General features: G+C 38.8%; 1 protein-coding gene across 3 annotated transcripts in view; it reads left to right on the forward strand.

The window, feature by feature from the left end:
* The first annotated feature begins 257 nt into the window (after positions 1–257).
* The window catches only part of Hnf4g (hepatocyte nuclear factor 4 gamma), a 118,552-nt gene continuing 103,794 nt past the window's right edge, over positions 258–15,015 (forward strand). Inside the window, exon 1 of one of the 3 annotated variants that reach the window (XM_042680672.1) lies at positions 258–339. The gene's annotated coding sequence lies outside the window, so the exon portion shown is untranslated. The remainder of the gene's footprint in view (positions 340–15,015) is intronic. The other 2 variants (XM_042680671.1, XM_042680670.1) reach the window with 2 other exon arrangements.

Raw genomic sequence — 15,015 nt, forward strand, 5'->3', positions numbered from 1 at the left:
CGCTCCCCTGTCGCCCTTGAGCAAAGCATAATATTCTCCCAGCATATGGTCTTTAAAAAAATATCTCTGCTAGAGATCAGGCGGGAGGGGGGAGAAAAACAAACAAACAAATAACCCCCTCCAAACCCTCGGGCTCCGCTCGCAGAGCCCCACCCCACCCCCCACTTCCCACCTTCCTGGCTTTCAGGAAAAGTTCCCAGGCTCGGAAAGTGCGGCGCGGGACGCGCTGGTAGGGTGGGGTGGGGTGCGGGGTGGGGGCTGGGGGGGCGGCCTGCCGGGGATGCGGTGGCCGCGCAGCCGCTGACGGCGACGCGGGAGCTCCGGGACGGCTCCGCACAGGTAAGTTTCTGCGCCCCTGCCCGTGCCCGGGGCTGCACGCAGTCCACCGCCCCGCCGGGTGTCTGCTCGGCCAGGAGGAGGCCCTGTGTCTCCCCAGCGGCCAGGCGGGGCAGCGCCCTCCGACCTCCCGGTAGCCCTAGGCCAGTGCTCATCGCAGATACCCCGAGGCCTCGCCTCGCCGTCAGTGGAAGGAAGTTGGGGAGGGGGGCAGGAATGGGTGGGGGTGGGTACGCAAGGGGTTCAACTCGGGAGAAGAAAAATGGAAATTGTTTGTTTGGTTGCAGGGAAAGCTTGAGGGGGGGGGGTGTCGTGAGGGGGAGGGTCACGTGATCGCCAGATCTCTGGAGATAAAGTGTTTTCTGGAGGTTTCTTCGTGACCCAAGACCAGGCCGGGGCTCCTGAGGTCCACAACTCTTGGAGGTTTGTGGGAGAGGTAATTAAGAGGTCCCAGAGCATCACCCCACTGCCTGTACTCATCTGTTCCCATCTGTTCTTTATTAGAGACTTGGGGGGAGTGGGCGTCTGGTAGTGATGCTGTCAGGGTTGACTTGTAGATTATTTAAACCACTTTAGTGGAAGACGCATCCCATTGAAAGTGAAGATGAGGTTAAGCAACAGTCATTCTGTGTCTAAGGGGAATAAGCTAGCAATAGATAAGATCTTGGAAGTGAATGAGATAATTCGTACCTAATGCCTTCTGCTAAGGAAGTCAAAGCACTTCTCTCAGACATGCAAAACAATCTCACAAGTTTCTCCTGGAGAGCCAAGGCTGGAGAATACAGGAGCTCTCAACTATCGGAGCTCATTTCCCAGGACGTCCTGCCAACTAAATACCTCATTGATAGCAACATTTCCTGCTTTGGGTTCAGTGTCTTTCCTCGGAGTTTCTACTCATTTTACAAGTTTTTCCACTCTCTCCACAAGCATGAATGCGTTCTTACACTGTTTTTCTTCCTCAGCTACCACTGTTTTTACATACTAACCCTGCCCCTGCATCTCAGCACATCTGTTTTCTTCTCCTCTGGGCTTGATGCCTGTGTTTTAGTAGTAGGCTCTTCCCCAGTACTTGCAAAGGAAGTGGGAAGGGGAGCAGAGAGAGTAAGAAGTTGTGAATGCTGGTCATTTCTCACTTTTCAAAGTGAAGGGGAAAACTGAGAGGCTTCGCATTCCAGTTAGGCTCCATTTATGGGTCTACAAATATGGAAATGTTCTTTTACTGAAGTGTGCTTATTAAGATCTCTCAGACATTCTGTTCTATAATTGTAGTCATAAGCAAATAAGATAGATTAATAGAAGGGTCACTAATTTATTGTTTTGAATATCCATCAATGTTAGGGCTTTATAAAAATGTACAATTGGAGTTTGGTTTGTGTCCCTCCAATGCTCCTGGATGTAACTCAGACATTTGCTTCCTTTGTTTCAGACAATTCTCCGTCACTGCAGGGAGAATCATTTTACAATGTACTTACCCAATGTATGTATCTACAGCCAGTGATCCCCTGGCTAGTCAACTTGGATTTTTAAAATTTCCTCCAGATACAGTGGTGTTATGAATGTATTCACATAGGTACTGATGAAGAGTTGCACTGAGACAAGAATTGGTGACATGCAAAGAAAGCTCACTTTAAACTTAATGGGACTGCAAAGAACATCCATAAATACCCACAGGATACGTCCCGTGATTGCATAATATTATACAAAGTGTTGCGATCTATTGTTGAAAAATTGGTTTATTCAATTTTGGAGTTTCATATTTGGAAATTATATAAAGTAGGCCTATGTCATAAATAGTATATGTTGAAAATTTTGGTTTAGAGAGGCAATTAAGTAAACTTCAAAATGCCATTTAGTTTGAACTACTACTTCCTTCGTACCATCGCCCATATACTGAATGGCTGAAGTATCTTTATCATGTACTTATAGGTAATACGATAAAGTGAGAACCTCATCCTTGCAAACATGTGGCCATTGATGGTCTGGTAGTTGTGGTTGTGATTTTGTGGTTCTTGATGCTGCTTACCGTCTGCATAAAAGAGGATCCACACTCCTACAATGAAAGCACAATTTTAAATGAGCTTTGGATTTTTTAAAACTGTCAGAGCAAACCCAACAGTGAACAGGGTGAACAACGTGAATCCCTGCAGTTACTTTCCTCTTTTCCTCAGAGAAAGTTGTGTTTATACCCATGCATAGACATAAGAAACTTTTCAAATACGACTTATTCTTACACTAAGAAAAGCTGTTTAAGAAATCAAATACACATATATAGTCAGCAGATGCTAATTAATACTTGATACATACTTGGCACTGTCCTATGCAATTTAGATGCATTTTACATTTTGAATTCTTATAGTAATAATACTCCTATACAGTCCTGTTTTTATTGTCTTACATATGGGAAAATTGAAGCAGAGGGAAATTAAACAAGTTGATTATGGTCATACATTTAACAAAGGACAGAGCTGGGGTTTCAGATGCTGGTATGTGGCTCTAGATCATGAATGTAGCTAGGCTACTTGCACATAGACACCCTATTGCTCACATTGCAAGAGTGCCCACCTGGGTAGAGAATGAAAACTGACACCTTGACAAACCACATGCCAAGGAGTGTTCTCTTGCTCTTGACTGGATATTCTCTGAGGAAGTCCGTTTTTGAGTTCACAAAATAGGTATTAGAGCTCACAGGAGCCTTACATCTGATGTATTAATTTCACATCAGTGGCTAGATGTTTACATATCTAGGTGCTTTTGTAAGTAACTTAGTATCATCTTACCCATTCACTGGCAATTCACTTTAAAGAGCAGATCTACCTTAGGTCTCTACTTCCTACCTTGTATTTAATACCTAGTGACTGGGTAAGGTCTGTGTGTGATAGAATTAGCTGATGTTTCTGATGTCATGTTACTATGAGTATCTTTCATTTGATCATGATGGGTTTCTGGAAAGTATATGGATAGTTTAGTTTCTTCTTCTTTCCGATATGCTTATCATTCTGAGGAACCTGAAGACCTTTGAGCATGACCAACTACATGGTATAAAACCTGAAACCAAGGCTGGGAATATGGCTTAGTGATAGGGTGCTTGCCTAGCATGCATGAAGCCCTAGGTTTGAAGCCTCAGTACCACATAAACAGAAAAAGCCAGAAGTGGAGCTGTGGCTCAAGTGGTAGAGTGCTTTCCTTGAGCAAAAGAAGCTAAGGGACAGTGCCCAGGCCCTAAGTTCAAGCCCCAGGACTGGCAAAAAACAAACAATCCTGAGACCAGGCTTCATCATTGGATGAAAAGCTTTATATCCCTGCTCAGTTATTTACTAAATGGAGTCAAGTTACTTAGGCACATTAGCCTTTTTGAAGCCTAATTTTTTTCATTGTTGAAGCGAATTTTACTAGAATACCTATATAATAGAATGATTATGATGTTTAGATGCCTGTCCATGGAAACTTTTAGAACAGTGCTTGATGTACAGATATATTTTGGGTTGCTTGTTTTAATGATCGTGACATAGTACACTAAAACACAGCTTAATTTGTAGTAAGAATTTACCCTCTAGAGATTTTTTTTTTATTCTTACATAACCACAGTCCCTATGACTTCAGACATCTGAAGACCCAGCCCACAAATATGAAGGATAATCAGGTAGACAACTATGTGGAGGTTTAAGCTATGTAGTATAAGGAAAATCACCCCCACTATAGTTTGGTGGCTTAGGAGGTAAGCTTTGCAATCATTATAACCTGTGTGCAAATTCCACTTCTGCCCCCTGCCACTTGTGTATCTCAGAGGAAGTTATTAAATCTTTCTATGCTTTAGTTTATAAAAACCTGTAAGGTGAAACTAGTTCTTACTTTCAAAGTATATGTGGATGGACTCTTTCATCATTTAGGTTAGGGTATTTGGCTCTTCATTCTTGTTTCCATACAGAAGAATAAAATTCATATATCATAAGAAGTTTCATCAAGACCGCGGTTTTCTTCCATCTCCTTTAAAATTATTGGCTGAGGCCATCTGAACCTGGGAATTTTAATTTTTAAAATACTTTGAAACTTTGGGTAGTAATCTTTTTTGTTTTCTTTCCTTTTTCTCCTCCTCCTCCTCCTCCTCCTCCTCCTCCTTCTCCTCCTCTTCTTCTCCTCCTCTTCCTTCTCCTCCTCCTCCTCCTCCTCCTCCTTCTTCTCCTTCTCCTCCTCCTCCTCCTTCTCCCTTCTCTTTCTCCTTCTCTCCTCCTCCTTCTCTTCCTTCTCCCCTTTCTTCTTCTTCTCCTTCTCCTTCTCCTTCTTCTTCTTCTCCTTCTTCTTCTTCCTCCTTCTCCTCCTTCTCTTCTTCTTCTTCTCTGGTCCTCTTGAACTCAGGACCTGGGTGCTGTCCCTGAGCCTCTTTGTGTTTTAAGGCTAGTGCTCTACCACTTGAACCACAAGTCCACTTCCTGCTTTTTCAGAGTAGTTTATTGGAGGTAAGGGTCTCAGGGGCTTTTCTGCCTGGGCTGGCTTAGAACCATGATCCTCAGATCTCAGGCTCCTGAGTAGCTAGAATTACAAGAGTGAGCCACTGGTGTCCAGCTTGAGTAATAATCTTCTAGTCATGGTTATTATGTTTTGCTTGTGGGAGGTTGTGAAATCTGTAATTAAAAAATTCTCTTTGCACTTTCTTATTTTAGATGCAATGTCTAGAACTTGCAAATAAAATCATATATATTAACCTATCAAGAATTTAGTTACAAGGATTGCTCTAGGCACCTAGAAAACACATACAAATAAAGCAGTATCCCAGCCTTCAATCTACTGGGAATATAAACACAACTAGTGATCCGGAATCTAAGGCATAATTACCATAATATTGTGGAAAGCGGAAGCACAAAGGATACATTTAGCTTGAGTAACCTGGAGAGCTTTCATGGAAGAGTTAATGATTTTATGATTAGAACATGCCAAGTTGAGAAGAACCAGAAATGTGTTTGAGGAAGAGAATGAACTGGAAGGATAGATCTTGTGAAGGGATGAAATGAGGTGAGGAAGGATCCATGGGCTCCCGCAGTCTTGATTGTGGGTAACAATGACTGCAGCCATGTTTGCTAGGCAGTGAAACTCATCAAAGCCCTGTAAGCAGCATGGTTATGATATAGATGAGATATATGCAGTGTGTGTATATATGCACATGAACCAGTACTGGGACTTGAACTCAGAGCCTGGGTGCTCTTCCTGAGTTTTTTTTTTTTTTGCTTAAGGCTAGTACTGTACCGCTTGAGCCACAGCTCCACTTCTGGCTTTTTGGGTAGTTAATTGGAGATAAGAGTCTGCCCAGGATGGCTTCTAACCAGAATCCTTAGAACTCAGATTTTTGAGTAACTAGGATTATAGGGCATGAGGCTTGTGTTATTATGTTTTATTGTATATTTCATTAAGATTGGCAATATTTGGGGGATGGATTAAAGAGGAAGGGACAAGAGACCGGGAGAAGACGTGGTTTTCATAGTAGTCCAGTGACATAGAAGAGCAAAAGACAGAACCTAGAGATATATTAAAGGTCTGAAGCTAAATGTTTGACATGTAGACCATGGACAGTAAGTGAAGTACACTGGTTGAAGCCCACCCTAACCACATTTTTTCAGTTTAGATGAGGCTTTCTTTCATTTGATCACGCTCATTACTGTATAGTTTTTGAATATTATATGCCAACAAAGTAAATATATTTTGGAAGTAGATTTTTATAGTATAATGGAAGTTTGGTAATTTGAGTCAGATTTCTCAATACTTAGAACGTTGCTTTTTAAAAATTTTTGGCTACTTTTCCATAAAGAAATCACTGTTTCCAGCCAGAACTTTTACAAGCACCAGCTAGTCTCCTTTCCTAGTCTTAGTGTCCTCAGTTCCTGAGGGAGAAAAAAAGAAATCCAGCTGTTATCTTTCTCTTTCATTTAAAATCCTTTGTTAGTTTCTTAATGTTCAGTAACTCAAAGCCAAAGTGACTTCACATCAGTAGACCCATTGTAATATGACCCAGGATTATGACCCCACACCTTAACTCTCTCTGCTTAAGATCACTTACTTTGTTTTTCAGATAGAATTATTTTAATTAATTAAATTAAATTTATCGTTCGTGTATTGGGGCTCCACCTCTGGGCCTCTTACTTTCTCTTAGCCTTTTCACTTAAGGCTGGTGCTCTACTGCTTGAATTACACCTCCACTTCAGGTGTTTTTGCTGGTTTACTGGAGAGTCTCATGGACTTTCCTGCACAGGCTGACTTTGAACAGCAGGTCTCACATCTCAGCCTCCTGACTAGCTAGGGTTGGTGCTGGTGCCTAAGTCCACTTTTTACAATGGGTATTTAGTTGAAACGTCATGTGTATTTATTCATTGAATAAGAAAGTAACTTGGTCATAGAAAATGGAACTAAAACACAATAATAGAACATTTGTTCAAAGTTTTGTTTTTAGTTACTACATTTTACATTATATAAGCTCTGACTAAAGAATGATTCTTTCCTAAATTTCTCTTCATGTCTAGTTAGGAATCCATTTCACATAATTATTATTCACCATGATAAATGTAATTGTTGAGTACTGAGAAAATATTACTAAAGTCTAATGGAAGACCCATTGAATTTTCCTGGAGAGGTTTACGTAAGAGATGATGTATGAATTTGTTACTTAAATCAGGTTTATTGAGATGTAATTTAAATTTGGTAAAGTTCATTTTTTATGCACACACTTCCATGAATTTTGGCCCATGGAAATTCTTAATTATCAGAATGAAGATAGAAATTATTTCTTCCTTCCCATCCTTCAAATTCCTTGTACCTTTAAGCAGTCAGCCGTCTCTACCTCTCCCAAGATAACCTCTAATCTTATCTTTGTCCCAAATGTTGCCTTTTCCAGAATAAAAAGGAAGTAGAACCTTACAGTTTGGGCTTTTGTGTCTTGTTTTTGTTTTTAGCACAATTATTTTGAGATTCATTCATCTTATAGTTTGCCCTTTTGAGTAATAAAACATTTATGAGGAATAATTTACTTGTAACAAAGTATATATAGGGCTAGGAAGGTGCCTTAGTGGTAGAGTGCTTGCTTTGCATGCAGGAGGCTCTGGGTTTGACTCCTCAGCACCAAATAAGCAGAAAAAGCCGAAGTGGTGCTGTGGCTCAAATGGTAGAGAGCTAGCCTTGAGCTGAAGAGTGAAGGACAGCACCCAGGCCCAGAATTCAGGCCTCACAACTGGCACAAAAAAAAAAAAAGTGTTTATAAAGTATACAAGTTGAAAAAAAGTTTCGAGATTGTGAATGTATCAAGCACACCAAAGTTACTACTAGCTCTTTTACAGGCTTCTCCTCCTGTTCTTCTTCCTCCTGCCCTCCCAGCCCTAAGGAAGCCGTTGTTGATTTTTCTGTCCCTGGACCTTAGTTTGCGTTTTCTAGAACATATCCTGGGATCATCCCATATTCACATATTCATTTGTATCTTGTTTCTTCCACTCAGTATAATTACTTTGAGAGTCTTTTCTGTGTGTGTGTGTGTGTGTGTGTGTGTGTGTGAGAGAGAGAGAGAGAGAGAGAGAGAGAGAGGTTTTTATTTTTAAATATTTTTGCTGGATGGTATCCTGTAGATAGTTCATAATTTGTCTATTCATAATTTGTCTAGTGAGCTTTTGTCTTGCTTCTTATGGCAAAACAGGTATGGACATTCTTATACCATCTGTGTGGATATATGCTTCCATTTATATCAAACGATTGGCTAGGAGTGGAATGTCTAAGCTTTGTGGAAAACATCATCAAATTAGTTTGCAGAATACTTGTACCATTTTATATTTCTTCCAGTAGTGTTAAAGAGTTCTAGTTTCTTTGTGTCCTTACCACCAATACTTGGTATGGTTAGTCTTTTGATTTTAGTTATTCTAAAGTTCTGAAATGATATGTTAGTGCAATGCTTATTTACATTTCTCTAGTGATGATTAATGACACCATCTTTTCCTGAGCTTATTTAACTTTCCTTTAAAACGTCCTACTCTTTAAATTGACTTGTCCTCTTAGAAGTGTGTATATGTAGTACAGACTTTGAAAATGATTTCTCCCCACATGAATGTATTCCTATATAAAGGCTAGGATCTGACTAAGAGAAAAGGAAAGTAAAAGATTATACAATCATAAGTAGAAATAGCAAATAGGAAAATAAAGTTGGATTTATGAGGCCCCAAGATGTAGTAAAATAAGAAAAATAGTTGAATCTAAGTTTATAAAAATCAGAAGCCTGGGTATAAAGCCTTTTTGTGCCATACTATGGACATGAGACTTCTTTTGAGTACTAATAAAGGAACAGAAAGATATCAATATTGTAACAAATATTGATGCTAGCAACTTAGCTTTACAATGTACAGAATTCTTTCACATGCACAGTCAACATTATAGATAGCTGTTTCGGGTTTGTTCCAATGTCTTTCTAGCATATATGTGTGTGTGTATGTGTTTGTATGTGCATTTGTGTACATTTAATTGGGTGTGAGGACAGAGTGACAGAAGGATTTGTCTAGCAACAGTCAGAAGGGCACTATCTCAGTAGGTCAATGCCCTACTGACATCTGGCAGATGCCGCAGTAAGCCATTTCAAGATGAAGTAAAAGTATTAGTACTTGGTAATTTTCATAGAGAAAAAAAAAGCATGATCAAGTTCTGTATGTTTAAAATTCCAGACCTATACACTGTCCTTGAGCCAATTTGTGCTCAAGGCTAGTGTTTTACCACTTGAGCCACAAACCACTTCCAGCGTTTTCTGAGTAGTTTACTAGATATAAGAGTCTCATGGTCTTCTCTGTCTGGGTTGCCTTTGAACCACCATCCTCAGATCTCAGCCTCATGAGTAGCTAGCATTACAAGCCTGAGCCACCAGTGCCTGGGTTATTCTTAAAATTTTAACTTGAATTTGTTTTAGTTTCAAGCATAGTTTTTGGTTGAGTATATTCCATTTTTATTATTCTAGGCCCTGACTTCTTCACCCATAGTACTGGCATTATTATGACTGACCTTATTATTACTGACATTGTCATGTGCCTTAAGTCAATAGTACAAACATAAGGAAAACTACCTGCTCAGTTGGAAACTTTCATTTTTTTTTCTACTCCCTCCGTTATTCTTCTTATTTTCTCTTTTTTGGACGTTCTGAAGTTCCCATTAGCTCCTTTCACTCATATTTAACTCCTGGAGTCTTTTCACAATAAAGAAACAAGGAAGCCAGGCAGGAAAGTTTCGTGAGACTCTTCTCTCCAATTAACCACTAGAAAACCTGAAGTGGAGCTGTGGTTCAAGTGGTAGAGTGCTGGTCTTGAGCTGAAGAGACCAGGGACAGTGTGCAGGCCAAGCCCCACGGCAGACCAAAAAAAAAAAAGAAACTAGGAAATTGTAATCCAGAGTGTCTGAAGGAACTGCATACTCAAGAATTGGGTTTGTCAGTACTATAACATTCTTTTATGAAGAAGTTATAAAATATTCTTTTATGGTGATGATATAAAATAAATAATTGTGTTGAACATATGGATACATGGGTACATATTACTGTATGTTCTTTGAAAAAAAAAATTTGTGTGCGTGTGCTAGAACTATGGCTTGAACTAGGCACTGCCCCTTAGCTTTTTTGCTTAAAGTTAGTGTTCTTTGGCTTTTTTGCTGATTTCATTTCTGGCTTTTTTTTTTTTTTCTGGTTAATTAGAAATAATATTCGAAAGGGAAAGGACTTTCCTGCCCTGGTTGACTTTGAATTTCATTCCTCAGCCTCTTTAGTAGTTAGGATTATAGGCATGAAACACCAGGGGCTAGCTTCTTTTCTTTTCTTTTTTCTTTCAGCTTTTCTAAAGGGTCTCACTGTGGTTTAGGCTGGTTGTGGACTTGTATGTAGCTTAGAAGTTGGTATGTTGCTTGACTTTATATTTCTTTTGTAAAATCATAAAACATTATTAGATATGCCAATATCCACATTTATTTTATTATTCAAATATTAGAACTGCTTTGCTGCAAGTTTAAACTAAATAGAAAAATTTAAGCAGAAATTAAGAATAATTTCTTTTTTATTATATATCTTGTATTTTTATGACAACTAATAGTATTCCTGAATTATTTATCAATTAAAAAAATGTTAAACAGCAAAATGTAGTACGTTCATGTGATCTAGAACTATATTAATTTATTTCTATAGGAATAGGTACATTGAAGAAGTTGTATACCACCTTTTTTTTTGGTTGGTTGTGGGGCCTGAACTCTGGGCCTGGGCGCTGTCCCTCAGCTTTTCAGATCAAGATGAGCGCTTACTTGAGCCATAGTGCCACTTCCGGGTTTTTCTGCTTATGTGGTGCTGAGGAATCGAACCCAGGGCTTCATGCATGCAAGGCAAGCACTCTACCACTAAGCCACCTTCCCAGCACCCCACCTTTTTTTTTTCTTTTAAATCATAGCTTACTCTAGATTTTTTTTTTAGTGCTGTACTCTTGCTTAGCTTTTTGTGCCATAGCTCCACTCCTGGCATTTTTCTGTTAATTAATTGTAGATGAAAGTCTCTCAGATTTATCTGCTAGGGTTGGCTTTGAATCTGATTCCTCAGATCTCATCTTTCTGTGAAGCTTGGATTATAATGATACTGGACTTAGAACTTATTTTTAAAATAATCCTTTTTTTCTACATAAAAAGGAGAATGAATTAAGATGTATGCTTGTATATATGTATATATATGCATATACATATGTGTGTATACTTATTTATTTGGGCTGTTCCAAATAGGAACAGCCGGCTTACATCACAGAAATTTGATTTCTCTCAAGTGTGGAATGTTGAAGTCCAAAGCCAAGGTGGTGTCACACTGAGTTTTCTGAGGTCACTGTCTTCTGTGTTTGCAGATGGCTATCTTCTTAATGTATGTCACATTCTGGCCCTTAGTCTTTGTGCTGTTTCATAAGTACAGGAGTCAAATTTAATTAGAGTCCTTTCCTAGGACCTCATTTTACCTTAATTTCCTCTTTAAAGGACCTATATGTCCAAATCCAATCATATCCAAAGGTATGAGGGTTAAGACTTCAGCATATGAATTGTGTATTAGGGTCAAAAGAGGTTTTCCGTTCAGTCCAGCCCACAGGGTAATCATAAAGTGATCGAATCTCACTATAGCATTCGATATTCTAAATCTAGACATATATTTGTTATAGACTGCATATTAAATCAACCATAGCCAAATATGTAGCTTCCAAAGCAGTAATGTTGACCTCTGAAAGATTTTCCTGTCTTTGATTTGGAGAAAATTAGTAAGTCTGATGATGACTCTGTGGGCTGTGGAGAGATTTCCGTCAGAGGACTGGGGCACCTGGGAAACCCTTGGCAAACTGTTGGACTTGGTGCTATACGTGCCCATCTCTAACGTGGGCTGCTAGCACCTAACTTCATAGGGTTCTTGACAATTTGGAGTTAAAGAACATCAATCTTAAAGTGAACAATATAAATACTACCCAACATCATCTCTCATACTCAGCAGATACCTGTATAAATGGAAAATTTTGTTTTATGGTATTAGAAATAGGGATTAAAATGAACTCATAAATATCCACGCCAAAAGCTAGGAGTTATCTTTCATTTCTGTGTTTTCCTTTGAGTTTGTGGGTAACTTAGTGTTCTGCCAGTATTAACTTTCAAATGAGCCTCAAATTTTCTTCTTATCCTTACTACTGCTATCACCCACACAACTCTTGCATTATGTGGGCAACTGTAACACAGTCTACTAGCTGCTCTCTCTGTTTGTATATGGCTCCCTTCAAAGATGATCCTTTTAAAGCACAAATAAAGCCAGGTTCCAGTGGCTCAAACTGTAATACTAGCTACTCAGGAGGCTGTGATTTGAGGACCATGATTCAAAGCCAGCCAGGGCACAAAAATCCTTAAGACTTTGGTCTCTATTTAACCAGCAAAATACTATATTAGTCCAGATCTTTAGAACCTTATTCAAAGGAAGTTCAATCTATGACACTTTCATCATATATGATGACTTTTCATTGAGTTTTTGACAATCTAACTTTGTATTGGTCTTTTAGATACATTAGTGTTCTGTTTCCAAAGACTCACATTTCTGAGACAGAAGCCTGTCATAATTAAGCCTGTCTTAATTACATTTGAAGATAATAGGATGGACAGAGGTTAGTTACACTGGAGATGGCATAGAGGTGTTGCCTGAATTTCTGCTACTTGTAAGTTAATTATGAAACAGTACATTTGGAAATAGCATATTATAGTGGCTTTTAATCTTAGGTAGGCATGAGGCTTACCAAAGACCTGGTTTTTAGGTATCACTTTCCCCAATTCTGATTCTGTACATCTAGGGTGGGATCTAGTACTTGCATTTCCAGCAGGCTGCTATTGATGGTAAAGAAAGCTTTTCTGTTTTGCAGTCTTCATTCTGCTGGTAACTATGACCCTGGAAACCAGTTTGTGTTTATTAGTTAATATTTTATGTGCATGTGGGCATGCACACAGACACGCTTCCTATTGGAATTACTAGGACATAGGAAATACATATGCTTAGCTAGTATTCATTTGTTAAGCTATAAAGTAAATTTAAAACAAGAATATACATTATATTGGCAAAGATGTTATGCTGACATTCAAAAACGGAGAGATAAAGCTGGGCACTGGTGGCTCATACCTGTAATTGAAGCTATTCATGAAGCTGAGATCTGACTATTGCAATTCAAAGCCAGCATGGGCAGGAAAGTATGTAAGACTCTTTTTTTTTTTTTTTTGTCGGTCGTGGGTCTTGAACTCTGGGCCTGGGCACTGTCCCTGTGCTCTTCAGCTCAAAGCAAGCACTCTACCACTTGAGCCACAGCACCACTTCCGGTTTTCTGATAGTTTATTGCAGATAAGAGTTTTATGGACTTTCCTGCCCGGGCTGGCTTTGAACCGTGATCCTCAGATCCCAGCCTCTTGAGTAGCTAGGATTACAGGAGTGAGCCACCGGCTGTAAGACTCTTTATTTTCAGTTAACCACCCAAAAGTCAGAAATGAAGCAGTTACTGAAATGATAAAGTGCTAGTCTTGGGCACAAAAGCTCAGCAACAGTGTCCAGGCATGAAATTCAAGCCCCAGTTCCTAAATAAAAATAAATGAATAAGTAAATAAAAAGGAGAGATGAAATCATCTAGAAAGGTGGACCTGGGCACTGTCCCTGAGTTCCTTTGCCCAAGGCTAGCACTCTACCACTTGAGCCACAGTGCCACTTCTGGCTTTTTTGTGATTAATTGGAGATAAGAGTCTTATGGACTTTCCTGCCAGTGCTGGTTTCTAACTGCAGTTCTCAGATCTCACTCAGCCTCCTGAATAGCTAGGATTACAGGCTTGAGCCATGATGCCTAGATAATCATTGTATTTCTTTCTGTAGAAATTTACTGTACATACAGCTCTGAAATTATTTATTCAGATAAATAAATTTTTGAATTGTCAGACTTCTATTCTCATTATTGTTGGGGCTTTTGACACATGGCTATAAATTTTGTCATGCCATGTTTCTTTTCAGAATGGATTCTCCATTGGTCTCTACGATTTCCCTTGAATTTCACATTTCTAGGGTGTACTGAACTTACCATCTACTGATGAATACTCTTTTATGTTAAGGAAGACAATGAAAATAACTGGGCACCTGTATAGCATTGAGTTCATGCAAATAATTCAGGTAAACTCACCCTTATACAGCAATCCTGTGATTTCCTGTATATTACTAAGCATGATTTTTGAAAATGTACTTTTTATTTAAATCAGTATTTGGGTACGAGAAGTTGTAAAGAATCAGCTCTTCTTAGAAATGAACCCACCACCATATCATCTTAACATATATTTCTCTAACTTAATTAAACACTCTTTTCTGTCCTGTCTTATGCTTCTGAACCAGGAAGTGTGCTAAAAAAAAATTCCTTTTACAGGCTGTCATGCATAGTCATTAAGCAGCTTTTATTTGTCAGGGTGTGTCAGCAATGAATATTTTCTCTTTGGACACCTGAAGTATAGCTCTGGTGTGAAGCCTAGCAGTATTGGTGCCATGTAGAACAATGTTTCCATTATTGCAAACTCTATTTATTGGAGATAAAAGACTGTTTAGTGAAAAGAGTAGGTGGGAAGAGATAATGATTGGCTGAGGACTATGGAACTCTCAGGCTCTGATCAAACTCCACTAATGTTTAGTGTAGTACTTGAGAGTCTTGTAATCACTTGGTAAAACTCCATCACATAATGCCATTATCTCCCTAAAAACAATGGGAGGGAGAAATAGGATGATTTACTTTTAAGACAAGATGAAAATCAGATTTAAACAGTTTCATATTGCTATTTAAATGATTTTATTTTTGAAACAAGTTTTAGAGTTAATGTGTAAAGATATTACTATTAGAAGTGAGGCAATCAGGAGTAATCATTTTATAACAGTTTTATCAGCAGTTTATAGCACACAATATATTGGCTATTTGCAGACAGTTTTAAGTAATAATCACCTGTGCTTCTTAGTATCAAAATGAATCTTGCCTTCTCATGGTCATTGAGAAGGCTGTGGTTGTTGGCTTTAACGATTGAAATAAAGTTTTATAAAACTGAAAATAATTCGGCATCTGCTATATAGCAGCGGACATGCATCGATACCTTGATAAATATTTGTTGAGTGAATGATTAAAATTAAGA

Source organism: Dipodomys spectabilis, unplaced genomic scaffold (assembly GCF_019054845.1).
Source record: "Dipodomys spectabilis isolate Male_0828 unplaced genomic scaffold, ASM1905484v1 ptg000063l, whole genome shotgun sequence".
NCBI lineage: Eukaryota > Metazoa > Chordata > Mammalia > Rodentia > Heteromyidae > Dipodomys > Dipodomys spectabilis.